We start from the raw sequence: 25357 nt of genomic DNA on the forward strand, positions 1-25357 counted from the left end.
TTCCACAACTACCCCCACGCATGCCCTCCAGACGACGTAAAATTGAAACTGAAACGTGTCATAAAGTTTCGGGATTTCCGATTTATCTATATGTGTTTTAGAAGCTAATGAAAAGCAAGTTTTTGAAATGTCTAATGGTTTCTGTCATTATGCAGAACAAGCATAATCACTGATCTTAGGAATAAAACTACAGTCAGCAAAATGGTGGTAGAAGAGAATGACATGTATTTTCATAGGAATGAAGAGAGTCAGGCTTTTGCATCATTTTAGTGGAAAAAGGATTAAGTGGTAGGAAATAAATGAAAAGTCCAAAAGAAGAATAAAATACATAACTCAATGGTTAGCCTAAGCACAGCATGATTGTGGTCCCCAGTAGACATTAAGATTCTCTAGGGAATAAAGGCCCCTGGGAGCTTTCCAACAGTTTCAAGGGAAATAGCACTGGGGACCCCCCATCCATCTGGGAAAGAACTTGGCCAGAATCAGCCTTAGAAGTTGCCAGAGTAGCAGAGTCTGCAGTAACCTGCAGAGCATGATGTGGTGGGGCGGTAGGCATTGTACCTTGTGCAAAATATCAACTTTGCACCCGTCCTCCCTGCCTGAGTTCTGAACCAAATGAGACAGAGTTGCTTACTACTGAAAAACCGATAATGGAGAATGTGATGGCATTGTACGAGGGGTTGGCCAATATTGAACCCCTCTCAGTCCCATGTAGAGCTGATACCACAAGCCTCCCTCTGCACAGACCAGATAGCACTCAGGACAAACAAATAGAGCCAGGAAAGAAGAAGGGACAGACCTGAGTGCTACAAGCCAGTCCCTGCTCCCAGATGTCTCAGCAGTAACTCTTCTCTCCTCTCCTGGTGAAGACGGGGTGAGGGGTGAAGAGGGGAGAGAGCCCAGGAGTGTTTCCTAGCGACCCTCCATGAGGAAAAGTGAAGCCAGGAAAGAGGATGTCCCTGCCCTACACACACACACACACATACACACACACAGAGACAAAGACACACACAGACAAGATACACACACTCCAGTTGTCATTATCATCACCAGAATGGGAAACTAATTTTTGTTTCTTTTTCATTCTCAAAAGTTATTTTTCAAGATGTCAGGGCCAGCCCAGTGGTTTAGTGGTTAAGTTTGCACAGTCTGCTTTGGCGGCCCAGAGCTTCGTGGGTTCGTATTCTGGGTGCAGACCTACATCCACTCATCAAGCCATGCTGTGGCGGCGTCCCACATACAAAATAGAGGAAGAGTGGCACAGATGCTAGCTCAGGAACAATCTTCCTAAGGCAAAAAAGAGAAAGATTGACAACAGGTGTTAGCTCAGGGGCAATCTTCCTCATCAGAAAAAAAAAAAAAAAAAACAACTTTTGAACATGTAAATACACCCAGTCCTCTATTATAAAGGTCATTCAGCTATGGCATAGCCTGGAAGGAGCTCTCAATTTGGAGACATGGATTTCAACGCCCAGCTCTAGGACTTCCTGGCGTGTGACTTTTGACAAGTCACTCTCTCTGAGCCCCTGTCTCATTTGTAATGGGGACAGGTAGCCCCTGCCTAGATGGATATGGTTGTTAAGAAATCAGAGGCAAATGTGAACGAAGCCTGCAAGGCACAAAGATAAGGCTCACTGGTTATCAGCCATGATAGATCTCAGATCGATAGAGAATACCTTAGCCCAGTAAGGGGATAGAAATATATAGGCAGATGAGAAAGAAAAGGGCTTAAGAGAGTAGATAAAACCAACTCTACCTATTTTGCTATTTTGATGGGAGATCTTGGATTAAGAGCCCGCCCCAAGCATACCTGGCCTCCATCATCCTGGATTGGGCCACCTGCCCTCTGGGACCACACCCACATTTTGCCTCTAGGTCAAGAGAGATTTACTCCCAAATAAGGGAAGTTGAAAGCACTGTGCTCAACAGATTTGGGGCTAATTCTCAGGACTTGCCTTTCCTCACACTCTTAGGTTTTGTTTTGTTTTTTTTTTTTAATTCAGAAAAGGAGAAATAAGACCTGTTTTTAGTTTTCATCTCCAGATAAGCTCTGGTACCTAAAAGAGTACTTTTACAAAGTTCTTCAGAGGTGATGACAGTGCTGGGCGTGGAGAAGGGAAAAAATGCAATGTTTTCCTCCAAAAACGTAGGAAAGACAATTTGTGGTGCAGCTTCGAGTGAGGCATTTATCTGCTTATATGTTACCGGACTTTTTATTTTTTATGGGTTAGAAGTTGGGGACCTGTAGACATAATATTATGGAGATATTTTCATTCCTTTTTCTTTTCCTCCTTGTTTTGCCCTGGGAATAAAAAGTCATTGTTCTTACATGATTTTGTCCTTGACAGTTTAATCAGAGAAAATGTACTGCCGCCATTTGACATTTATTTATGGTAATGACATCGACTCGGATTACGTAACCTCCTCCATCCCTTGGTGTTAATGTGCTCCCACCCAGCATGCTTAAGTGGCGGCACAGAAGTGAGGTACCAGCAAGGTAAAGGGCCCCTCAGAAGCATTTTGTACATGAATGAATAACTTTTAAAAAAAATTGAAAATTATCAGTAGACCCACTTCCAATTTCAGCCTGATTTAGTGGTTAATAAAAGCGTCTTACATCTTCCACCAACAGAGGTTTACTTCCAGCTTCGTTTCAGGCGCTTTGAGGTGGTGCTCCATCAGACCCTCAGGGATGCTTCCCGCTGGGCAGTGGCAGATAAATTCTGGGGAGGCATTTTATGTGGCCGCATGGGACCTCTGGTAATGGGCGTTATTTTTCTGCGAAACTGCGTGCACAATTAATGCCAACAGACAGAACGCCCAGGCCATTCATCGCAAATGTCTGTACCCTTCTTGACATTGGTCCCATCATCACTCTTACTGTGTTCTTCCATAGGTTGAGTTGATACGTTAAAGCACCTCACTTGGGTTCAGAACTTTTATGCCGTGTTTCTAAGGAACGTCCTTCTGAGTCTTCACTTGGCTCTTTTGCCCTCCAGGGGCGCCATTATTCACATGGGCATTTCAAGGGAGGAAAAGTGGCTTCTTCACTGCAAAATTTAAGTTAGGAGGAACATTGCATCAAAGGGACGTTTCTGTCTGTCCACTGAGGGACACACTCCATTCTTTTCCACCACATTAGAAATAGTATTCACGAGCAGCAGCAGCATCCTTGAAGGATAAGGCCACTCTGTGCAAAGAGCTCTGGCCCCATATGTCTCAGAGTGGACAGCCAACTTGAGAGAGGTCATGTGAAGCACCTCACCTGCCCCTGGTGTCCCCCACTCTCCTCCGCTAGCCCCTGGTCCCCAGGTTCCTGACCTACAAATTAAGGCTGGGTGACAAAGATGCCCATTGCCCTTAGAAGCTGTGGTTAGACTGTGGGCAGAGGGAGGGACCCTGCATTGGGCTGTCCTGTGTCAACGTGCCCAGAGAGACTCTCCCTCAGCGTGGCCTGGTCTTCAGCTCTGTGTGGCACTTTGCATGCTCTGGTTTTTCTCCCAGCAGACCCTGTGTTCTGCAGCCATAACACAGTGCCTGCCCACAGTGTCTGGGAGGATTAGGGATGGAGGACTCACCTTTCCAAGAGGAGGACTAACAGGCAATGGTGGGGGCGTGCCAGGCCCCAAAGGGCCAGCCCTTGAGGGGCATCTGAGGATGAAGAGGGCTCTCTCTTCACCCTTAGCCCTTTTTGTGCATGCACAAGCTCATCCATAGAGATTTTCCCCTGCATGAATTTGATGAAATCTCAAAAAGGCCTCAACACATTTGTTTTATCTTTAAACAGAGCTCTTTCAGGACTGTCCAGGGCAGTGTGTTACTTGAGGTTTTGAGTTAGCCTTTATCATGAATCACCACAAATTCAGCCTCTGTTTACCCTGGCCCTTCCCCTATCTGGCACCTTGGGACTGTCTCGTTTTCAGATTCTCCACCTATGCCGCTATCAACCTTCCTTCCATCAGGCCCTCCTCCACAAAAAAAAGCAACAAAACAAAACAGACAACTTTGCATAAAACCTGTTATGCTTTAAAAGCAAATGCATCAGATTACACTCAAAGAGTTTGATATGGCAAATTATTGACAAATGCCTACACACCACTGTCTTCATAATGGAGATTGCCTCTCAAATGAGCAGGGACTGAGAAAGGCACCTGACAGAGAGAATTTGGGTTTATTAGAATTTGTTGTAATCATACTAGCAAAGCATTTTCACTGTGGACCATCTGTCAGCACATGTAAATAGCCTCATTTTATAAGACCAGATGTTCTGACAGTATTCATTTAAACAGAAGTCTACCTGTTCTTTGCTTATAGTCTGTTATGGAAGGGTGCAATTCTGCTATATTCCAAAATGATTTCTCTTTCGCTTTGGAGTTTTCTGGCTAATGGTTTCTTTGCATCTTATTTACCCCAGCATAAAGAACAGAGCTCTGGATTAGTTCTCAGAAACCTGCTTTCTCTTTTCTATTCCACTACTAGGGAATTTGGGTTTTGTAAGTTATCAACTACCATTGGCCTTGGTGTCCTCTGTTGACAATGAGGAGGTCAGATGAGATGATTTCCAAGGTCTCGTTCAGCTCCTGTGTAATTCTACCTTTTTAATTATAGCCCAGAGTAAGGAGCTTTGCCTTCCCATCTGCAACACTTGACAGTGGCCGTCCCTAGACTCAGCTTCTTCATCATTAGATCAATTGGGGATGATACGCTGACATCACAGCGTTGCTTTAAGGATAAGGCATATGGAAGATCTTAGGACAATGCCAGCCACTTAGCAGATCCTTAATTCTTCCTTTCTCTTAATTATGAGAAAGTATTTAAAGAGGGAAAGTACTAACATTTGTAAATTTGTTTGACTTTTTTGAGTTCTCATTACCTGGCTTAGGTCTAGTAATATGGAGGAAAACTATGGTAAAAAAAATCTAAATTTGTTAGGCCCAAGATGGATACCCTCCAGGTAAGTCACAGAGCTCTCCTCTCCTGGAAAGACCAGACTCCCAAGGCAGCCAACGTGCCTGGGTTTCCTCCATCCTTGTTTCCAAATGGCCTCCACTTCTGCTTGAGTTCTCCTGCCTCTTTTGAGATGAGTTGAGTAGACTAAAAATTAGGAGTAGTTTTGACTGGTTAGGCTTTGGAAACAGACTCACTGATTTCTAGCATCCTCTATATTATTCACAAGCTGTGCACCTGTAGCATGTTGCTTAATTTTGCTAGGAATGCATTTCCTTGTCTGCAAGATGGGGGTAGTTATTGTGTCCTCCTCACAGATTGTTGTAAGGATTAAATGAGCTATTTCAGGTAAGCACTTAGCACAGCGCACTAGAGAAGTGTGGGCTAATATCACGTCCCCCTATTGAGATGTCCCACCCCAGCCTGAGGACCCCCTCCTGCTGCCCTGCTCCAGGCCTTCAGAAGGACAATCTATAGATTGAGCCCCCCTCCTTGGAAGCTGGCAGGAGTCTCTGGCTCCTTTCTTTGTCCAGCTCATCCAAACCTCAAGGTCAGCTTGCGTTTCTGTGTTTCCGCCTCTCCCTGCATTGCCATGTCACAGGCATCCGTCCCTCCATGCTGACTCACCTGAGGGACAGAACACGTTCCCGTCAGTAGGAGTGACTCACTCACAAACCTCAGGGTGAGGGGTGATGTGTGTGGTTTTCTGAAGCCCTCCAGGTGGTTAAGACCCTCCCCATCACACACACAATATACACATGTCAGCACCCAGCTTTAGCCCAGAATCATTTTTATTCTTCTGAGAAGAGAGACTTTGGACAGAGTGCCCTCCCATCCTCACGCCATGTGAGCAGCTGCCCCTCCCCCTGCGTCTTAGTCCCCTGCTCGAAAAGTCAGGTGAAATGATTCTGTGGACTGGGTTGGCTCACAGAGGCATGACAATGAGCGCTGTGTTTGAATGACAACAGTTTCAGGAAGCAAATAGCACCTCCGAAGTAGTGAGAAAACGCTTTTCTTTCCTCAGAAGATTCATTTGGCAAGAGAGGAAGTGATGCTCCTGGCCTTGCAATATCTCAGGCTATTTGACTTCACCATGCTATTTGACTCCACCAGGAAGAGTTGCTATCTACCGTCTCTGCTGTTCCACCGTAGGATGTGGCTTTTGCAAAATCTTCTGATATTCTTCCCAACTCTCTACAATGTCTGTTGAAAAGTCAATAATGTTAATTTGTTTGATAAATTTCCACATATCCCAACCCTATTATGCTGTTAGCTTAATGCACTTGACTTTTTTTTTTTTTTAAAGATTTTATTTTTTCCTTTTTCTCCCCAAAGCCCTCCGGTACATAGTTGTGTCTTCTTCGTTGTGGGTCCTTCTAGTTGTGGCATGTGGGACGCTGCCTCAGCGTGGTCTGATGAGCAGTGCCATGTCCGCGCCCAGGATTCGAACTAACGAAACACTGGGCCGCCTGCAGCGGAGCGCGCGAACTTAACCACTCGGCCACGGGGCCAGCCCCTTAATGCACTTGACTTTTATCAGGTGTCTTAAAGATTCAATGTCACTGAAGGGAATATAGCATGAATTGAAGTAGCGTCGAACATCCTCAGTTGGAAGGAGGGTAAAACTACATAATGATAAACTAGAACCATGAGGCTAGATCTGCAATATGTTCAGCACAGAAACTTGTTTGGCAATCAGAAAACAAAAAAACAACTAAATTAACTCCTTTGGGTGTGTGTTGTGTGTTGTGTGTGTGTGATTTTGTTCCAAAATGTTTCTCATACCTTTACATTTTCTGGAATAAATATTCCAGTTTTAATTTCTATTATACCAAATGAATACAATATTGTTTGGACAGTGAAGCCTGGAATAGAAATTCAATTGAAGAACCATAGGTTTTATAGAGGGAGACACTTAATGATCTGCAAAGCTTTAAAGGGCTTATTGAATATTTAGAAACAGACACATTTTCCCGACAGCTGGATTTATTTTGACTTTCATTATTTCAAGGTGACTAAAAACAAAAGTGAATTTTTTTCTAGTTTCATATTAAGTGAAACAGTGAGATCCATTGAATCAAGATGCAGTTCCATCCAAATGTCACAATATTAAGCATGAGGATTAATGGATAATGTTTTGGCAATTATTTTTATTACCTCTACTAAGTAAAGACAAAGTTCCAGTGCTGGAAAAATTCAGAGATCCTGATTTTTAAAATGTTTTTTATCATGTTCACATTCACGTGTTCATGTTTATGTTCGTAACAGAAATCATTACTGGTCTTATTGACAAGAACACTCAGGTGAAGAAAGGAGTCTGGAAAGATGCTCAAAGAAAACTTGGTCTAGTAGAGCTCCCCAGGGAGACTGCAAGAGGGAAAGCCTGGAGTGCTCTGTGGGGAGCCCCAGTACCAGGTGGTATCTGTCAGGCTGCTTTATCATTGAGAAAGACAGTGCAAGGGAGGGGTGTCCATGGGCCACATGGAACCTCACCAAGCCACGCAAGCAGCTTGGCACAGGTCATTCGTTGGAGGCGATACATGGCATCAATAACATCCACCGATAATTAGAACCCTCTGGGGAGCTTTAAAATAAAAATAAGGATGCCCCAGTTTCACCCTAGAGATTCTAAGTTGATTGATCTGAGAGGGTCTTAGTATCTGTATTAGTCTGCTAGGGCTGCCATACCAAATGCCACAGAGTAGGGGCTTACACAACCCACAACAGACATTTATTTTCCCCCAGTTCTGGAGGCTTGTAGTCTGAGATCAAGGTGTCAGCAGGTTCACTTCCTTCTGAGCCTCTCTTTTTGGGTTGTGGGCAGTTGTCTTCTCCCTGTGTCCTCACGTGGTCTTCCCACTGTGTGTGTCTGTGTCCTAATCTCCTCTTCTTATAAGGACACCAGTCACATTGGATTAGGGCCCAACTGGATGACCTCTCTTGCCTTAATCATCTCTCTAAAGACTGTATCTTCAAATACAGTTACATTCTGAAGTTCTAGAGGTTAGGACTTCAAAATATTAATTTTAGGGGGACACAGTTCAACCCATAACAGCATCCATATTTTTTAAAGTTCCCCAGGTGACTTCAAAGTGCAGCCAAAGCTGAGAGGCCCTGGCATACACGTAGCAATCCTAGGAAAGCAGCATCACATGGTGAGTAAGGACACTAGGTCTGTCAGGAGCCAAGTTGCCTGGATCCAAATCCTGGCACTGCTCCTTACCGGCTGTGCAACCTGGGCAGGGGACTTCATCTGTTTTTGTCCCCAATCATTAAAGGGTGGGGTCATTGAGTATCCACCACATAAGATGGTTGTAAGGTTTAGTTCATGTGAGCAGTTCCTGGACCAAATTAAAAGGTCAATATCAGCATTATTATTTTATGTTTGTTTTATTAGGAGAGTATGGATGATTGAAAGTCTAAATTAGGAGTCAGCAAACTGTGGCCCATGGGCCAAATCCGCCTGACTCCTATTTCTCTAAGTAAAGTTTACTGGAAAACAGCCATGTACCTTTGTTTTTGTATTATCTGTGGCTGCTTTCACAGTACAATGGCAGAGTTGAGTTCTTGCAACAGAGAACCTATACCACACAAAGCCTAAAATACTTACTGTCTGGGCTTTACAGAAAAAATTTGCCAATTGCTGGTCTAAATCAATAGATAGATAACACTTGTTATGGTTAAGAGCCTGGGTACTAATTATACAAACAAAGGTTCCCATTGTCCTTTGTTTGAATTTCCATTCAATTACTGGCTGTGTGACTTAAGGCCATTTATCTAACTTCTCCATGCTTTAGATTGATTCTTCATCTGTAAGATAAGGTTAATAATATAAGTATCCTTTGCTAGCTGGATTCGTTTGTTTCCCAAGTTACTCTCATAAATTCAGAGAACAAGAGAGACACATTATCTAAAAATATTTGGTTCCTGTGTTTGGGATAGCAAATTTCAAGTAACAAAAGATACCAATCCCATCTCAAAGATATTAGCTAAATCAACCCACTCTAGGGTTTCACACTTAAAACACTGACTTATTTTAAGAATTAAGGGACAATGTACATAAACATATAGCCCAGTGCCTGGAATGTGATCGATGTTCAAGGCATGTTAGCAAAAATGGCAGCAGGACATTGCTATTATTAACTGAATTGGTGTGGGGAGGTGGCCGCCATGCCATGTCCTCATTATCGTCTTCACTCATAATGCCCCACTCAATCCTGTCAATTCCACATGTAAAGCAGAAGTAGGCAGGCAAACTTCACAGCACCCAGGGCAAGAATCAAAAAATAAATGAATAAATAAGCAAAAAACAGATGCATACAAGATATTTCACCCTGCACTCTTTTAAAGTCCTCATTAAGCTCATTACTCTCCCAGAAAAACCAACAGCATCATCTAAACTGCAGAAGACCAGAGGGCAGGGCAGCTGAAGCTGCACACAGTGATGCTGGAAGGATGATGAGCAGATGTGGGGCTGCAGTGCAGGGCTATGTACGTGGCCCCTTACATTGGGACCGTGCATTACATGTGGTTCTCTGCTGGAAGCTATACAAATGCATCTAACTGGATCCTTACACAGTACAGTGTTCGCTCTCTCCCAGTTTTTAGTCAAGGAAACTGAGACTTTGGAAAGTTACACTGTCAAAGGACACACAACCAAGAAAAAGAGTCAGGATTCAAACCCAGCTCCAGGTGTGTCCAAAATCCATCTCTCTCCCAGTTGGGATGACTGGGCCTTGGAGGGAGAGACAGACATATCATGTAAGCAAAGAGGGGCTCTTGCTGTCCCCCGAACAGTTAAATCCTTCCAGTGGGTGCTTCCCCCAGGTGACCCCCCCTACATCACCTGATAAGGGTTCCCTGACCACCTCTGCAAATGCCCGGGAAAGGGAAGTATGGGGCAGGCCCTACTTCCCTCTGCTGCCTTGCCCCTGCTTTCTTCACCAGCCCACAGCACAAGGCAAAGTCTTGGGCACAGATGGCATCTCTCCCACCAGACATTGGAGGGTGACAAGCAAGCAGCTGGTCCCTCCAGGTCCAGGAATCTGTCGACTTCCTCCTGAGACCCCTCAGTTGTGGGAAGGATGTAGTGGCTTCTGGAAAAATGAAGAGAGTTTTGCTGACACTCAGTTCATACAAAAAAGGGAGTCTGGAAAAAAGAATCCTGACTTTCAGAGAGAAGTATTTTATTCTACTCCTTCCAGAAGAAAGAAAACTTGAGGTCACAGAATTTACATGCCATCTGTAGTAGCTGGCATTTTAAAGAAGAAATGCATCGTGTTTATTAGAAGGGAAAAATTTTGTTAGACACGAGCTTTCAGATTGCCCGTAATCAACAGGTTCCTGTGTCTGGCTGCTGTGCCATTTATATATCTTTTCTTGAGTAAATTGTAAAACTACCCACACAATTAAGGATGATTCTTTCTACAGCTTTTGTAACCTTAGGCCTCATCTATGCTAATGAACAAAATGTGTGACGCTATGACTATCATGAAAACTGAAACAAAAATCTGAAGAAATAAATAAGACCTCTCTGCCCTGTCGAGCGCAGGAGTCGCTGGTTTCACTGGAATGTCACTTTTAATTGGCAACGGAAGCCGCTCCCTGCCATTGGTATGCAGACTTGGTTGGGTTTATTTTAATGTTCTTTGAGTGTTGAAGCTATCAATCTGAACAGACCATTTTAATGTACTGCTGGGAGAAATAGAATTCTAACCAGAGATAGTTAAGTACTTGCACTTTTTTATTAGTTTTTCTTCCCAGATACTTTCTGCAGTCCTAAATGGGATAAATTGGGGAAGAATGCATGTCAGGATGTGTTTTGATTTCAGTAGCTGTTTGTAGACACTGGACTTATTCCTTTTTTAGCTCTTGCGAATTTCCAATGGTTGCAAAGCACTGAGGAATTACCGTGTGTGTGTGTGTGTGCGTCCCCGTGCACATGCATACCTAGTAACTGGTATAGAAAAAACAGAAGAGAAATGCAAGAAGACAAAATGCCTCCAACTACACATAGCAAAATACCATTTCAAAAAGCATTTTCATGTCCCCATGGAATAGCAGCTATCTGATAAATTCCTGGTAACACAGAGTCATCCTCATGTTAACATGGATCCATTTTTTAAAATTAGGATGTTTTCAAGCTGTGAGAAATTCCTTTTCTGGATTATTTTATGTTCTATTTGCATTTATTCCTTTTGAATGCCTGTAATAATTCGTGTTGTGGATTTGTTACATCTGTTACTTGACACTTTTCATAAAGCACATCATGAAGCTATTCTCATCTTATCTTACCAGTCTGACTATGAGAGACTTGAAAGTCTTGAATGCCTTACTGGCACACCAGTGCTTTGCAGATGTTAAATGCTACATGGGTTCATTTATAACTGCAGGAATCATTTTTTTGGAAAATAGTCCACTCCTGGAAGCCCACCATTTTGAAGGCTTTAAGTAGGTATTTCTGGTACTTGGCCCGTGGTGGGCATTTCTCCTTTACTACAGCTGACTCCTGCATGCTTTCCCTCACCTGTAACACAGATGCTTGGCACCTCTCTCTCCTCCTCTTCTGTCTGGCTGTGGCTGTGGCTATGGCCGTGGCTGTGGCTGAGAGCACAGTTCCAACGAGGTGGCAGTCACAAAGTAGAGTGCCTGGAAAACACAGCCCCAACTCTCTAAGGCGGTGCTGCCTCATCTCTTGAGGATGTAGATGGTCCCTGCAGGATTGTCATTGTCTTTGATCCATTTTATCTGTGACCAGCAATTGAGAAGAAAACAGTTGTTGTGTTTAGACACTCACATTTGCTGTGTCTCTTGGTTCTCTTCCAAGTGGGTGATTGCCGCCATGTTGTCTGTTTTTGACAATAAGCTGTTTGCTAGCAGGGAGCAAGGTGTCTTTTTTGATCCATCACTGCTTTCCTTGCCCAAATGCCTGGTGTAGGGCCATCGGGGTGGTGGGTGGCAAGCATCTTCATTGATGGTGTTAATGATGATGATGATGACAAGAGAAACTTTGGATGCCTGCTGATCCATAGTGTCCAGGGGGCTCCGAAATTTAAAATTGATGGATTAGGTGGAACCAATGCTTATGAGTATGTGGGTTTTATTCTAGTGAAATGACAACTGTCATGTACTTTTGAAACTTTACAAGACATTTCAAAACAATGTAATTCTTGGAAGCACAGGAATATTTTAAGATATTCTCTGCTTTTGGAAACTCACTAAAATTAAGTAAATTTGGTATATTAAATTTACTTTATTTCTGAAATTTAATGATGATATTAATTATAATGTCAGTAGTCATTTCCATTTATAGAGAACATACCATGTGTGTCACACAATGCTGGTTACATCAAAGCATCTCATTTAATTCTCACTACAACTCTACAAGGAGAAGGAGCCTCAGAGAGGTGGCGTGACTTACCCGCGCTTTCAAAAGAGGAAGTTATTGGTGGGGCTCGAGCAGGATGAGTGTTGTCAGACATTCAAATCTCAATTTGTCAGACCCCAAAGGCTCTGCTTTCCCTTTTATGCTGCCAGCTTCCCCAGAAAGAGTGAGACACACTCAAGCATACTGTAAAAGATATATGCCTTTGCAGGGTAAAAATATTCAATCAAATTGGAAACTGAAAAGGCTTTTGTTATTATGATATCCTGGGTGACTAAACAAAATGAAATCTTATGTGAGCTCATTGACACAGTTCTATTCTGAATGCACCAAAGCTCTGTGAACTCCTTCAGCTAAAAACCTGAAAGCATTTCACAAAGCCTTAAGCTAGAGACTGGGGCCTTGCTCTATTGTGACAGTGAGTGCCTTTGAAAGGGTTTGTCAACAAAGCTTTTATCATCATGAGCAAGGCTCAGAAATGTGGGTCACTAGGTAACCACTGTCGCCCCAAGGTTTTAAGTCTGATCAACTCTCGAATTAACTGATTCTTTGGCACTCAGAGCTATTTGTAGTATCTTCCTGAAGATTAAATAGGCCGAATGCCAGGTGGGTGTGGAGGGAGGCGTGGAGGGCAGGAGTGAGGAAGACTGCTTGAATGAGCTTCCCAGACCCAGACTCAGGATGTGGAACATTGAAAGAAAGAGTGGAGCCCAGGGCCAGGCTGGGGAGGGACAAGATGGCAGGCTGGGAAGGTTGGCGAACCAGGAGATAATGGGCCTTGTGTGACCAACTGGGTAATTTGGACCTCATGGGTCAGGTATTGGAGGCTTTAAGCTGAGAAGTTATATATGGACGTTTTGGAGGATAATTAATGGAAATGTGGAGCTAGAGTTAAGAGAGGCCCGATGAGAGGGAGAGAGTGATTTGGGAGACCATGCTGGATACAGGTAGAGGCAGTGAGGCCTGCAGTGCAGGCTTCTGAACTTGCTCTTGACTGCACCACCCACTTGGATTCTATACCTCGTCCTTGGTTCTCAGTTGGGCTCTGCTAACTGATAGTTTTGCCCTGAACCTCTCCTGGATCTGAATCATCAATTCACATCTATTGGAGTCATTTTCCTAAAACACTACTCCAATCAGGTCATATCTCTGATCAAACACCTGCAAACACTTTCTTGCTTCCTGAGTAAACCAAGACTCCTTGAGCTTCCGTAACCTTCCTTCCACCGATCTCTTCCATTAACTAAGGCCCCCTTGCTTCAGTCCGAGTCCCAGGAAGCCACCATTACTTAGCACTCACCTTCTTCATGAGCCCCGTGTCTTCCCAGCTCTCTCTCCCTCTCCTTCACTTCTTTGCCTGCCCATAACATCTAAGCTCCAGCTTATATGATCCCACTTTTTGAAGATTTTTCTCAACTATAAATTATCCATCCTTTAAATTCTTACAAAACTGCATGTACTGCAAATGGATCTCATTATGGATTCTAGTATTCTGGTTATTTGTGTGCATCGTAAACTTTCTATTGGCTTCCTTACCTCAAGGACACGTGCATTACCCATCCATGCATCCCTGCAGGGTCTAACATAGGCCCGCATGGTAAATGTCTGCCAAATGAATGAGTGAACACATTAATTAATTAATTGATGGTTCCACAGTGAGAACAGAGCATTAGGCATGGCCGGTTCTGGAGATGCCAAACTCCCTCTTCTAGGTGCCATTTCTCTAATTCTCTAGAAAGTCTGTCTCCTGGTTCTTAGCTGGTTGCAATTTCATCCTTTGGCTAGCGAATATTGAGGCACTAAATGTTTACCTGCATCTCCTCAAACAACATAAGATGGACAGCCAAGTCATTGCAGCTTTTTATTAGACTGATATTGTAGGAATGACGTTGACTCTTAATCTAGTTTTTCCATAGAATAAGAAAGGAAAGCAATAAATCAGTATTTGGAAATATTGTACTCTTCTGTTGTCCAGCATTGCTCTAATCGACATGATACATAGTATAATTCTTGTTGTTGTTGTTGTTGTTGTTGTTGTTAATTGTCAGTTTATTTTGGCCACAAAGGACATACCTACAAGCCAAATAAAGGAAGGGTAAGTTCCCAGAGGCATTTGTAGGGCATTATAAACCCGTGAAACAAAATGTATTCCTAAATGAAGGTTTTAATTGAAATCCTCCGGCTTTGTGTCATCACTGAATGCAGCGCAGGTTAAGGTAGCACAAATGCATTGAGAGTTTCAGTCACCCGGGTTGACGGAAGCAGCAGTAAAGCAGGCCCGGTCAGTGCTAATTGAGTCCATCCCAGAGTTGTGGCCATTTGTGCCCTAAATTGGAGATCACAGGTACCAGCAGCCAAAGCAATAAAACATCTCTTTCATTTCCTCCAGAGAGCAGCACATCCTTTTGTGTGGGTCCCCCAATCTTTCTAGAACTCTCCACCAAAAGAAAAGGTCTTCAAAGGTCTTCTCAGTTGTTTATAACTGACTGCCTGGTAACAGGTTTTATGGATGTGTTTGATGACACTAGCTACACTCATCTTTGGAGGAGGAAAGTGCTTTTTATAATAAAAAAAAATCTCGAATCAGTTTTATTTGGCATGTCAAACCCCAGAACATGTCACATGACACAGTGACGCATGTACCATGCTCCGTGTGGTTCTCTTTCTGGTCAACTACGCAGAGTTATTTCAGAAAACTAGACATATATTTTAATGGTCCTTTGATTCAGAGAAATGAAATTTTGCTGAAATGTTTCTCAAAAAATTGTAATCTTTATTAGCTCATATAATAGCTGGATCTTATTTCTTTTATTTGTAGGATCTTCTTAGCCCTTTTGATGAGGCCAACAAGGTCTTTTGCTTTTTACACTTTTATCGGATGCTCTGGTTCTTTCAGTGGAACATTTTGAGAGAATGCAACTTGTGGTTGGGCAGGGCCTGGACCAGCAAAGCTGGGGACATCTGAGGATGCAACCAGAGTTCAAGGTTGGCCTCTTCAGCTTTGTCAACCTACTCTAGAAGCTCTCTGCTGTTCGGCAGCCACATGCACCCTAGGACTTCAGGGTAAACAAGTTCAATTCCAGCTGAAATGAAAGTATATCGTAATGTCCCCTTTATTGATCTTTAATTGTTGAATGAAAGCTTTGTACCCACTCAAGGGACTTGCAGCATCAGCCAGAGGCCTCTATAAATTCACGCAGAGTGGTACCCCAGTCTGCCCAAGTTGTGATAGTTTCTGGAACCATCCTTTCTTTGGTTAGCCTGGTACAGAGTAAGAACCACAGGAAATCAGAGTTGTAGCACCAACACAGCCACTAAACTGGTTATACCACAGCAGGCCAGTTACCTCATGTTATTCATTCAACAAACAGTAAGTAATTAGACCCTGTTTTGCCCAGGCACTGAGTGGAGGGTAGAGATACAAAGGTGACCCACATTATAGGGCCCAGTCTCTTCGTCAGGAATGAAGAAATTAGATTAGATGATGTCCAAATTTAAATCTCTACAATTAATCTGCTTTTAATTTTACGTTGTGCTATAATCAAACCAATTCTTCACGTCAAACTTTTGATAGGGGCTGGTAAGGTAGACGCCACACACTCAGCCTCCAGCTGCTCTTCCCCAGTCTCTTTGTGAGGAAATTTGTGTGAGAAACGAGGAGGATTAATAACCCCAAGAAGGCCTATGAATAGGCCCCGAGCAAGAATGTTCTAACATCTTTTAAATATACCTGTGTGCTGAGTCCCGAGCTGGCATTTTATATACATTATCTCATTGAAATCCTAACACAAGGAATTAATCTCTCCCTGTTAAGAAGTTCTACCTGACTGGCACTTTGCCCCTCTGAGCTGATGCCTCAGGGATGTGTTATATTCAGAAGAAATACAAGAGGAGCCATCTACTCGAAAAAGGGACTTTTCCTGGGGAAGAGTTCCAAATAAGAAATGCGGCATAAAATAACATGTCCTAAGTAACACATGTACAAACCAACTTGTGTTTTTACATTTATCTCAAGATTATTTCGTGTTCTTATTTTCCAAATATTTGGTGATCATTATTTATAAAGGGTGATTCCTCTATAGAAATCCAGCTCACCATACCTTCCCGACTTTCTTCTCAAGCACTTTTCAACTGAAAAGTAACTCACAAAAGGGTTTTAGGACTAGTGTCATTCTTTTAGGGAATATTCTTCAGCAAATTATCAGACCAAGTATTTTAATAAAAATGACATCAGAAAGTAGAATGTGTACATGCATCTGCAATCCTTGGGTTTCCGATGGGATGAAATTACGTTTCCTAAGATCTCAAAGTCAAAGGCATGTAATTCAATGAGAAGCAGAAATGAATGCTTTTCTCCCAATGCTAACATTGCATGATTGATCAAAAGAGCTAAAGATTTATTATAATTTTCCTTCTAATTTTTGTTTTTGTTCTTGCCTTCTGCTGAAGCATGAAAGAGTGCCAGAGGCAGGAACCCAGGTTTAATGGACCAAAAGTATAATCTGAGAGAGCATCTCCCCAGTTTAAACGCATTTGGAAATGAGAAAGTATTTTAGTATCAATACATTGTGTTACAATATTTTGAAAACAAACACTCTGGCTTAAATATAGCTGGGATTATTACTTTAGTCACTCAAAAGATCATCTCAAATATTTTCTGCTTTCAGGGAAGTTTTAAGGCTTGTTTCATAAATTGTATTTAGCCTTTTTATTAGAATTGGATATAGCTGTTGACTCCACTAATGGATTTTATGTGTGTCTACTGGTGTCCCCAAACGAAATTGCTGTAACTAATGTAGCACTGTCTCTTTTTGTAACTGTTAGCTGCTGAAAGCAAAAGAGAAATTTGTCTAAAGTCAAAATATTAACAATTTTATTTATTACAAGATGTCAAAAGGAGACAGCATAATTTCTGCTAGATTCAAAACCATAATGAGAGCTCTGAAAATATTTTTCATAATAAGACTTTCTTCCGGTAATTCAAAGAAAAATGAAAAATTAAAGTATCGTGTTTATTATCAAATATTAGATGACCCTTTGGTAGGAAGTCAAAACAATCATTAAATTAGCCAGTTCAACATAAGCATAGAGATTTCTTATTTCTTTTAAGCATAACCATGTGTCGACTGGATATTAAAATACATGTGCAAGGAAAGATGATTCTTTTTTTTCCTTTTGCTCCCCAAAGCCCCCCCGGTACATAGTTGTATATTCTTCATTGTGGGTCCTTCTAGTTGTGGCATGTGGGACACTACCTCAGCATGGTTTGATGAGCAGTGTCATGTCTGTGCCCAGGATTTGAACCAACGAAACACTGGGCCGCCTGCAGCGGAGCCCGTGAGCTTAACCACTTGGCCACGGGGCCAGCCCCAAGGAAAGATGATTCTTACCCAAAGCCAGGTCTTCTGTTTGTCTCCTCTCTCCATTATTTTCTTTTTACCCAGTTTTGGCTGATCTGCAAAAACAGTGCAGTTCCATCAAGTCATTAAGGAAATGATAGGTGGCACTAACACAAACTTAGAAAAAAATACACGTACTAATGTAACTGATAATGAAAGAACATGGCTTTTGGATTAAAAAGCAATGGAATCTTGTAACATTTTACACAAGAGCTTTGTTGAAATTGCAGAAAAATAGCAAATATTTTATTTGGATTTTTTTTTTTAAAAATGCAGTTTTTATAAAGCTGTCACTCCCTTACTGCTGTGTATTTTCTTAAGTTAGAAGTAAGATAATATGTAAAAGATCTTCTAAGTAGTATGACACTGGAAGTACACAGACCCATATTTTTGCATTTGCTGGAGAATATTAACTTGGAATCCTTTTTGGATCTATTATTCATACATTCATTTTAAATACTTCTGTCTCTGTATATACATCTCTTTTATGAGAAAATGTGGTTTAAGAGGCTGGAAAACTAAGTTGTCACTGTATGAAGCAAACCAGAAGCTAAATAGGAGGTCCCACTTTCTCAGGGACATCACAAGCATCCATGAAGATGCCAAACAGCTGCCCTTCACTCACTTATCCATAGGCTCTTGTGTTCACCCCAGGGCTTTATATTTTATCATATTTTCACATTATTATGCATCATGTCTTTTAGAAACAAGGTGGGGCTCGTGAAATCTGTTGCAAATAGCTATAGCTGATGGAATAATCAGCTAAAGAAATAAAAGTATAAACGAAAAGAGACGTTGCCAACTCTGACACACTTGCCAAAGGAGGCGAGGAGCACAGATGAGCCACAGTGGAGGTGATTTCTAAATTGTTTAGGTTTGATTAGATCTGTGTTTCTTTTTAACTTTGCTAGCACGTAGACATGCATGGCATTCTGAGAATTTAGTGCTTTAAACAAAACAATAAGTCCTGTTGAAAATTCATTTTGGAAGGAACAGGAAAACTATCCCGTTTGCGAGTTTCTTTTGTATATCCAGTTCTTTCCTTCTCTTCACTTCATTCCTCTTGCTCATAAATCAACTTTCCTGGAAGTCCTAATGCTAACATAGCCCCAGAGGCGGGTGTGATGTGCGGGAAGTTCTTGTAGGATAAGACGCAGAAGAGGAATATAAGGTCTCTTTCGGGCCCCAAGTGGACTGTGGGACAGAGAGAGAGACGTTAGACGAGGCTCATGAGGAGAGCTGTGTTTTCTGTTTCTCTACTCCCTGTTAGTGCCTGGGTCAGAGGAGAATCAGGAGCACAGCGACTTCTGGTGGAGAGGGCCTGGATTTAGCGCCCCAGAATCTCCCTGGGGCCAGACGGGCTGTGAAATACATGTCCAGACACTCCCAGATGCCCTGGGACAAGGAAGGGATTTCATAGTACTGGCTACAGAGCAAACTGAGTCTACAGCAAAGACTGTGGGCAGACCTGCAGGCATTGCACTGGAATCGCAGCCAGATCTCAGAGGAGTACCAGCACTAAGCGAAGACAGAATCTTCACTGTTCGCAGAATTCAGCAGCCAAAGCCAGGGGAGCAAGTGGTGACCACAGAGGGCAAGAGAGACCATCACTGCAGAGCCAGCGTGGACCCAGAGAGCAGCCCAAGATCTCCATGTTGCTCTCAGCCACTTCTTCCCTCTCATTGGGAGAACACATACCCAGACACCCACAGTTGCCATCTTGGAAAGGAGGAGAGAGTTGGTGGATCTCTGAGGGCCAACATGTACCTAAAAGGACTGTTCTAAACAGAAAGAGACAATTAAGCCAGGAGAGGTTGAAACAGCCAAAAGGGGCATGGTGAAACATCCTCTCTGGGTAGGAGGGTAAATGGTGGCTTAAGAGGAAGATTAGATCAGATATTGAAGATTAAGAGGCTACATTTTTTTCTACCCCAGAGTGTTATATATAACTTTGCCACCATGACATACTAGGAATGAGTGGTATCAACATCTTAGACTGTTTCTCTTTCTCCCTGGCTCACACACTTTCTTATTTATGCATGGTCAGCAAGATTACCTGGATTACTATGTTTAAAGTTCCTTCCTGTGGACCAAACTGGGGTGGCACCATCAGGCAGCTAATGCCCTAACTCCTTCAAGTCTTTGCCGCCCATTCTCTCCCGGGCTGCCAGGGACATCTGGCAAGTGTCGACAGAAGTCAGAAACTCAGATGAAGACGTGAAGCACTGAATAGAAAGATGGAGAGGAGGCACCCTTTCACCATCACTGAGGATAGTTATACAAATCATAGACCCCAACCCCACTCCTCTGCCTTCCAAGTTGACCATTACCTGGTCGAGAATCCTTATTGTGAGAAATGGAAGAGATGTATTGAGGAAGAAAAGAGATGGAGAACCTTTGCTGTAGATCAAATCAGGTTGTTCCAGGCCCAGTGCTTTATAAGAAGAGCTTGAAGACTTTTTTAAAAGCTATTCAGGGTTGACTGTGTTTTAATCAAAATATCTACTTTTATTTTTTAATTCGTTAACACAGATGAATTGTAACAAAAATTCTCATTCTATGGCTTTAGGTTCTTCAGATGTCCATGCACTGGATCTATCAGTTACTATCCCAACCAATAATCTATGTGAACTTTGAAATTATAGCCATAAAATCGGGAGGTAACCCTGTCCCAGAAATGCTAATGCAAATTGGAAATCCATAGTCTCCTAATTCTTCCCTCTGTACAGTGATAAGCAATGGTACTAGTGGTTTCTTTGATTTTATCCCTGAATTCTGTCCTTCTTGCGTTCTATATGACCCACACACAGACATAATTCATGACAAACAAGTCAATGCAGTGAAAGAAATTACCAAGGTTCATATAAGCAATTTTCAGAATTTCTTCTATTCATTCATTTTCCTGGGGAAAGGTGATGAAGAAACTGTCTAAGGACAGGGGGCAGTACAGTGTGGCAGTTAAGAGTCTAAAGCCAATGGGACCAACAGAAATATAACGTGAGCCAACAATATACTTTTAAACTTTCTAGCCACATTAAAGGTGAAATTAATTTTAATAATATATTTTATGTAACCCAATATATCCAAAATATTATAAAGTCAACACGTAATCAATATAAAAATTATTAATGAGATGCTTTAGATTCTGCTTTTCACACTAAGTCTTCAAAATCCAGTGTGTATTGTCAACTTTCAGTCATCTCGATTCAGCCCTGCCACACTGAAATAACCATCTGTGGCTAGTGGCTACGAGTGGACTCTGACTCCTAGCAACATTGTGTCCAGCAGAGCAGAACCCTGCCCAGTCCTTCTGTAGAATCCTCTCACCTTCCAGCGCTGTGTCAGACAATGCTCCGCTGCTGTTCATAGGGTTTTTATGGCCAATTTTTTGGAAGTGGGTGGCCAGGTCCTACTTCCTAGTCTGTCTTAATCTGGAAGCTCCACTGAAACCTGTCCCCTATGGGTGACCCTGCTGGTATTTGAAATCCCGGTGGCATAGCTTTCAGCATCACAGCAACACGCAGCTGCCACAGTGTGACAACGAACAGATGGATGATGTGGTTCCCTGACTGGGAAACGAACCTGGGCCATGGCAGTGAGAGTACTGAATCTTACCCACTAGACGAAAATAAAACAGTAAAATAGAAAAAGTAAGGAAAGAAAATCAGCTTATCAAGTTAGAGTTTCCCTGTAGTCTCTTAGCTATTCTGGGCGTCCAGAATTTGTCTTTTTTTTTTTTTTTCTTTTTCACTGAAGACAGTTTTTGTAAAGTTTTGCTTTAGAAGCTTGCTGAAAATTCCCATGCTAGTGAGCATATGTTCCCCAGCACCGTGCAATCTGTGTCCTCGTTACCTTTCTAGGTCTTTAGTCTTTTTGTGATTCACAAACCAACCTCTCAGACCTGGGGGGTTTGGAAACACTTCATACTCTGCTGGGACCTTTCCTCTCCACCAAGGAAAGAACTTCTGCTGCCCTCTGCTGAAAACTGCTCTTCTCTTTGGTTCATTTCCCTGTCACTTCCACTTAACCAGAACCACTCAGAAATGAAGATTCATATGGAGCCAACATGACAGCTCTTTGTTGCCCATTGTGGTTCCTTGACCTGTAGGCAGACAACAATCAAGGGCTCTCACTGGCAGCTGAAAGTGTCCTCAAATGAAAAAGAAATTCTTAATATCTTAATTATACTTATTGAAAGTAAGACACGAGCGAAGTTTTAATCTTCTAGATGGTCTCTCGGATTAAAATTAGATTTATACATTTGCATAATAAAAGTAATGTTGTGAAAGAAAGCAGTTGGAGTATGTGAGAGATAATTGCATCTGTACGAGCTGTCTTGGGGCAGCGCTTATTGGATTGAGCTCAGCATCAGACATTACACCACTGAAGCATTTTGCATTTTTATGTGGCACTGCAATAGAATTCAAATTTTATGCACAATTAGTCTGATATTGATGTATAGTTCATAGGTAGGTTTGGCCATAAAGCTGAGGACAAGCTTTTAGTGTAATTTGCTAGTATTTTTGAAGGGAGGGAAAAGTGATAGAGAAAAGGAAAGATTGCAAAAAAATTTAGGCAAGCAAAAAAATTGAACTTGCTTTTTTACCCTGAAAGTCGGTCAGTAGCATTCAAAGATGTGTGGGGCTTTCCAGGAGAAGCACCGAGGACCTCCCCTGCACATCTCTCATTGAAGTTGTTCACATCCTGGGGCAGCAAGGTCAGGAAGGGGAAAGGACTCGCAAACAAAATAACTTCTCTTTTCAAAGCAGTGGTTGAAAAACGGGAACCGTGCTTGGAGAATTAACGAGTACTGGACGTAAAATAGTGTTCCACACCAAATGCTTCACACACTCATAGGAAAAAATATATGTTGCAATTTGCTAGAACATGTGTAATAAAACCAAAGTAACATTAATTTAGCAAATTATCATGCATACAGATTAGCTCTTATGCCCATCCATAATTCCCCGCCAAAATGTGGAAGTAGAGGGATAAAGAATTCCTGTGGTTTCCCATACGCTAGCTCTACTGGCACATTTTGATAAAGTTTAGGGAAATCTTAAGGATTTCACTTTCTCACGGTTCTTTTTTTTTATTCCAATTTATTCATAAATAAATCGCAGTGTTTATTAATGAACATAACAGTCCACAGACTTAACAAAAAGGCCTTTCTATTGGCAGTTCTTGCACTGGCTTTCTAGAATTTAACTCAGTCATAACATCCCATACAATCCTATGTGTACAACAAAACCATTGTATAATCTGTTAATTTGTTCAAATCCCTCTATGATGAAAACATTGTTAAAAAGAAGCCAAAAAAAAGTGGATACCATTGAGTCACCATACTAAAGTTTATAATTACATGTCCCCTCGAAGACTCTGCAGTGGCTACAAAATGTGCCTGTTCCTCTCCCCTGAAACAGAAATGCTGGTTTTAAGATAATTTATTTTGAAATCTTCGTGAACATATTTAAAAGCTTTGAGGAAATGTAGATTGTTAATAATGATGCAGGTGAATTTTAGTCTCATCAGCATTTTCCTGATTTGCCAATGAAGTGCTAAAAATATTTTCCAGTGCAAAAAGAATGCATTGAAAAGGGAGGTGCTCATCACAGGGGACATTGCTTCATGCCCTAATTTTCCCTTCAAGAGTTCAAGTTTAGTTTAAGGTTTAAAGTCTTGTCCTCCCTACCCCCCCAGAAGGGCGAGGCTGGCACAAGCCTGATGTGTTATGTTGCTCTCCCCCATGGAGAACATTTTGCTCCAAGCTGCAAAGGCCACCGAATCAAAGAAGCACACAGAGCTCTGAGTCAGGGGGCAGCTGGAGGCAGGAAAGCAGGCAAGGGACTCCAGACTGGTTGACAAGCCTCGAGAGAGACCAGCGGTGTATCAAAGTCAGTCCATGAAGCAAGAGATAGACAGGAGGACTCAGAAGATAGGAGCAGGGAGAAAGAGAAGAAAAGAGCCAGAGGTAGTCCTGGACAAGGCCTGAGTATATCCATTAGAGTTATTTGAGGCTGTATGCAGTAGAAAACCCAACTGCAGATGCTTACACAAGTGGAGGATGATTTTCTCATATCCCAAGAAGGTCAAGTGTAAATGGTTCCTGGCATTGATTCACTTTGTTATGTCAAAGCAGATACCTATGCAGTTCCTCCACCTTTGTCTCACAATCACATCAAGGCTGCTGCAACTCCAGCCATCAGCTCCCACTTCATGCAGGAGAATAGGGAAGAGCAAAGTGTGACCTCTGTATCAGGAAAGAAAAAGATAAATTAGAAACCCACCAGAGACATCTGCTCCGTCTCATTGTCCACAACTGTGTCACTTGCCCCACCTTTGCTGAATGAAGGCTAGACATGGGGACTGGAGTGAGGATCCATGGGCCAGTCAGCACTGCTACCACACCCTTTGGCTGGCCTTTATTTGTCAACAGTGGCAGTTATATTTATACAGTTGGACAAACTGGTGGGTTAGTGGTCATTCAGGTATCCTGACTCATTTTTCTCTTAATCATCACTCTACTCTTTTCTCCTAGCTAAAATTTGGATCTGAATTTTATGCTATAACCCCAAAGCCCATTATTAAGGACAAATGAAAAGCTGGTGGAAATTTACAGAGGTTAAAATTGTTTTCATTTCAGTGAGTTCTGAATACCTGACCTAGGAGATATCCAGGGTAAATATATGTTATATATACTATTAATGTTAATCTGTTATGTTAATTAATGTAATTAATAATATAATATTATTTCAGTTATATAGCATGTTACTATAATATTGACTAATAATTAATAGTAATATGTTATTAATATATTTATCTCCTGGATGCTTTTCTAGACCAGCTATTTAGAAGTCACTGAAATAAAAATATTTTTAATCTCTCCAAATTTCCATCAAGTTCTCATTTGTCCTTAATAATTGGCTTTGGGGTTATTTTTAATATATGGGGACTGGGCAGGGAGGCCAGTGTGGGAACAACAGAAAGGCAGCCCAGAATGGAGCATAACACAAAAAAATAGCACAAAATACATCTAGCCGTTCAAAGACTCATCTGTATGTATACGCTTATTATTTCATTACAACAAACATTTATTTTCCAATCTTCCTTTTTCTGAGGACCTGATCAAACTTTAGCCTCTCATGGAAATATACAATTTCACGTAGTTCTCTCTTTGTCTGTCTGTCTGTCTCTGCCTTCCTTCCCAAAAAGTAAAAATAAGAAACTCCCGTTACTGCCAAGGGGGTGAGGAGGAGGAGAAAATCCTGTAACGCCAATGAGATCGTCCACCTCCGAATATAACAGATGCTCTGACAGCAACTTGACATTTTGAGATTAAGAGTGGGGGAAGGGAAAGTGATATTAAGTGAGGATTTTGCTTGAAATTCTGTAAATGGCATTTGATTTTTGCCGGCTGTCGAAATCTCATCTGTTAGTGACATCAAATAGATTTATTTTTATAAAGCTTGACATTCTCATTGTATCTGAACACCTAAGACATTATTGTACAATTTTACATATGTGGTGTGTATGTTTTTAATAGCTTAGTTTTATATACATATGAGAAACTGTATCAATTATTTAAATATCTGTATAAAAAAACCTAAAAAATTTCTCATACATCTAA

At 41.8% G+C, this 25357-nt stretch overlaps 1 protein-coding gene and 1 long non-coding RNA gene across 9 annotated transcripts in view; one reads left to right on the forward strand and one right to left on the reverse strand.

Annotated features, from left to right (window-relative positions):
* Positions 1-25357, forward strand: part of PRKN (parkin RBR E3 ubiquitin protein ligase) — a 1205440-nt gene that overhangs the window by 929510 nt on the left and 250573 nt on the right. The window lies entirely within an intron of this gene.
* Positions 5721-24114, reverse strand: LOC138921682 (uncharacterized). The gene is made up of 3 exons (XR_011434466.1): positions 24018-24114; positions 17722-17786; positions 5721-6150 (listed from the first exon to the last, which is right to left on the reverse strand). It is a non-coding gene; the product is annotated as an uncharacterized lncRNA (long non-coding RNA).

This window comes from Equus caballus, chromosome 31, assembly GCF_041296265.1.
Source record: "Equus caballus isolate H_3958 breed thoroughbred chromosome 31, TB-T2T, whole genome shotgun sequence".
Classification (NCBI taxonomy): domain Eukaryota; kingdom Metazoa; phylum Chordata; class Mammalia; order Perissodactyla; family Equidae; genus Equus; species Equus caballus.